The following is a 4,240-nucleotide window of genomic DNA, read 5'->3' on the forward strand; positions in this document are numbered from 1 at the left end:
ATCTGGTAGTTTTTATTTTTTTTCCCCCATACGCTTTATTTAGAGTGGTGAGATTTAAAAACCTTGTGGGATACCGATTTCAATTTCAACAAAACTTCAAGCACTCATGCTTATTTGTCTTGCACCGGACCTTTTCTCATCCAGGCAGTATTTCGTACAGTGGTTTTTTCCATGGATGTATATCCTGCCATTTAAACCAATATGAAATAATGTGGAAAGATCTTCTGACAGGAAATTAGGAATGACATGTTTGAGATAAAGGGGTGCAGCCACTGGAGTGTCTGATGATTTAGAGTGATGGCTGAACCACGTGAATTGTTTATCCATTCTGCCACACTATTGCTGCAAGCCAAGAGAGGTGTAATAATTTATTTGGAAAAACACAGTTTAGTACAGTGAGAAAAAAGTAATCTACTGCTGCTCTGACAGGCCAGGCAGATAGATATGAAAAAGAGAAACAGATCTATTTCTTGAGATGTAGGCAACAATTATGAATTAATAGACAGCCACCTTAATACATGAGTTGACATCTCTAAGCTGCTTCAGCGGATGGCCTACAGTGTGAACTCTCCTCTGAGTTACTCTTTCAGAGCTTTGATATTTCCAAATATAATGCATCATGAGACTTTTTACAGATCAGTGTATATATATAAACTATATTCTTGCTTGTGGCAAGCCTGTTCTTCCAATGAGGACAAGCTGCTTTTGCTGTAAAATGTTAGCCACCACAGTAACATGACATTGCTTTTATTACTAGCACCTACTCCTGAAATTGGCATTCCTCTGCTGTCTTCTTTCTCCTCCTCAGTTCCTGTATTTTCCATCAAGTGGTCGAGCAGCTTTCAAGTACCTGCCTCCACACTCCAGGTGCTGGTGCCATCCTGCAGCTGTCCAAGGGAGGCTGCAGCCAGCGCAGCCTGAACACACTGCCACTGCTTCAGCACTCTGTTGGCTGGGTCTTTCTCCTGTCCATTAAAAATGAGAAGTGGGCTGAAATGCCAATAAGATAATGTCGACATTTGGCAAACAGAGCTGTCTGCCAGTTTGCAGGCAGTCTGGGCAGTGTCACAATGAATCCGTCAAGAGGCATAGAGTCTCCCCATGGGATTCAAAATCCAGCTGTCACTCACAGCTACAGTATCTGGGATTTGGGTGTCATGGTAGGTGGTGGAGGAGGAGGTTGATTTCCCTATGGAAAGTGGGCCTTTCCTAGATTTTTATGGTATCCAATTGACATGCACCAGTGTGAGACCTGAAGTTACTCCATAAAGGAGATGGTATAATGCATCTGTAAAGTTCCTTTAGCATTCTACAAGGCGCTAACACAAACATTTGTTAATCAGTAGTGGACTTGAGTTTTCTGACTATTTCAAGCATAAAGTTTCAAAAACCAGCAACCCAAGTGACAGGACTTTGTAAGGTGAGGTGTAAAAACTGTTGCACCAAGATAGAAGAGAATAGAGTGAAGTGTCCTCTGGAAAAGTCTACATGCATCCATTCTCTTCTCTTGATCACTGAAAAACTTAACTATCAAAGTAATAACATGCATACTGACATGTACATGACTTCATGAAAAAAGTATGATGTCAAAGAAAAGATATTTTCAAACAAAACATCAAATGCTTATTGCTATTGTTGCTTTCTGGTTTTATTGAGGTGTTTATACAAATTTACTGTAGTTTCCTCAGAGAAGAGAAGGCAAAGGTAGTAATTAGTAAGTGCTTGATGTTGTTGCTGCAAGTCTTGAATAATTCTGTTCCTCTCCCTCAGAAAAGGAAAGGACTAAACCAATACTGATGAGTCTTAATCTTATTAGAGATTCATGTCTCAGCTGATCTTGTAACATTACAGACTGACTGCCATGAGTGACACTAGCTTGGGGATTAGGGCCTCAGAGGACCCAAGTGAGAGCAAGTGACATCCAGAATATGAGAAAGTAGATATTACCCATGGAAAACAGAGGATATTCAAATGTGATGGAGTATTTATCAGTAATCCTGCTTCAAGATAACTCCACATCCTGATGCTCTTGACACCTGGGAGATGCACTGATGTCTTCTGCAAACACGAACATGATTTGTGGCTGACTTTTCGTAACCTTGCAGCTTGTGTCCCCACATTGAAGTTTTTCACTCACTTGGACTTGGAATAACTTTTCATACTGAGTTTACAAAAAAGTCAGTGAGTTAAAGAGAAGGGAGTGCATTGAGCATGTTGATACAAGGCATAATTTCAAAATCTAAGTCAGAAAAAATTTTCTGTCTTTAGAACCACATAGGTAAGATTGCCATTTCAGACAAGTGGATGTTTAGCCAGCATTCTTCTGTCAGGAAAGATGTGACACAGTGAAAGATAAAACTAATATTTGTTCAACATAAAAAACTGCAAAGGTTAAACATACAGTGCTGTAATGTAGGTGTCAACATAGTAATCAAACTAATAATGTATGCTGCAAGAATAACTTTTAAAATTTTTTTACTTTTTTTTCTCTTCTGAAATTCAGCATTCATTGAGGACTAAGCAGGCTGTGTAAACAAGGAAAGATTTTGCTAGCAGACTCCTGAAGTATCAAGGATTTTGCAACCAAAGCTACAGAGTCAGCAGCAGAGCTCTGGCTAATACTCAAGATAAGACAGAGTGGTCCCTGGGCCTGTGGTGGGAAAGTGCTCTTATGACACTTAAGTCTGGTGAGCTCTATGAGTTAGTGCAAAATGGAGTTTTGAAAACTGAGAAAAACAAAACAGCCACTTTCCCAAAGTCTACTATTCGTTATCTGAAAGTCTTTACATCTGAATGTTGCAGTGGCCAAGGAAAGCATTTTTTGTGATTAAGAAAAGTAGGAATCTATTCCTCGTGTGATGCTAGAGAATAGCACTCAGAAGAAGGAAGAGTCAGATGAGAGGAAGCTTCAAAACAATTTGAGGATACAATCTTTCTAGAGGGAGATGGGGGGAAGGGGAAGAGTAAGTTTGAGACTGGTACAGGATCATAGAATCACAGAATATGCTGGGTTGGAAGGGACACATCAGGATCACTGTCCAACTCTTAGCCGGGCACAGGACAATCCCCAAGAGTCACATCGTGTGCCTGAGAGTATTGTCCAAATGCTTCTTGAACTCTGTCAGGCTTCATGCTCTGACCACTTCCCTGGGGAGCCTGTTCCAGTGCCCAACCACCCTCTGGGTGAAGAAACTTTTCTAATGTCCAACCTAAACCTCCCCTGACACAACTTCAGGCCATTCCCTTGGGTCCTGTCACTGGTCACCACAGAGAAGAGATCTGTGCCTGCCCCTCCTCTTCTCCTCATGAGGAAGTTGTACACTACAATGAGGTCTCCCCTCAGTCTCCTCCAGGCTGAACAGATCAAGTGACCTCAGCTAATCCTCATATGGCTTCCCCTTAAGGCCCTTCACCATCTTTGTTGCCCTCCTTTTCATGCTCTCTAATGGCTTAATAATCTTATACCGAAAGCAAGCTCACTGGCACTGTGTCATGTGGGAAGGGGGAAGGTCAGCATGGAGAGCTAGGGGTGACAACTGAAGTATTTCACCAAGAAGTACATGTTAAACAAGTTCTGTTGGCCTGAAACCCCTTGCTCTGAAGCCCACTTATTTCTCAGAAGACTTGTAGCCACATCATTGACACAGGCTCTGCTTTCTGCATCTTTTTGCTGGAAATGAACTGGAATATTGCATGATCCTAAAAACGCATGTGCCCTAGCAAACTGTAGAAGAGTCACTTATCCTTGTCAATGCTGCTTCCTAACCTCAGATGCTTTCCTCTCTACATCTGTAAAGGTTATAGGATCCTTCAGCATCTAACCCTCCCTCAGACATACCGCAGAGAACATCCAGAATAAAAGAGGAACATTGCAAAGTCTTACTTCCCTATTTTTTCACTAATGTTACTGCATTTTCTCTCCTGCACGAGACTGGCTACATCTTGATGTTTCTGCATGATATTGCAAAGAAAAGAACCACTTCTACTTATACAACAGAAGATTTAATACAAAACTGAGCTCTCTAATAATCCTATATGCAGAATTTCCACCCCCGCTTTTCACATGATGCTTGTGTGCCACATAGGAGAACATTTTTGGATGATAAACTTAGCTATCTCAGAGGCCTGTTAAACAACATGGAAATCCTTAGGACTGTGTAAATGTAAACAATAACTGTAAACCCCTGCCTGGACGGTTTTTTTATGCATTTGGTAATCTCTATATTTTTAGCATCTCTGT

Source organism: Pipra filicauda, unplaced genomic scaffold (genome assembly GCF_003945595.2).
Source record: "Pipra filicauda isolate LSUMZ 115617 unplaced genomic scaffold, ASM394559v2 scaffold155_size1731166_pilon, whole genome shotgun sequence".
Classification (NCBI taxonomy): Eukaryota; Metazoa; Chordata; class Aves; order Passeriformes; family Pipridae; genus Pipra; species Pipra filicauda.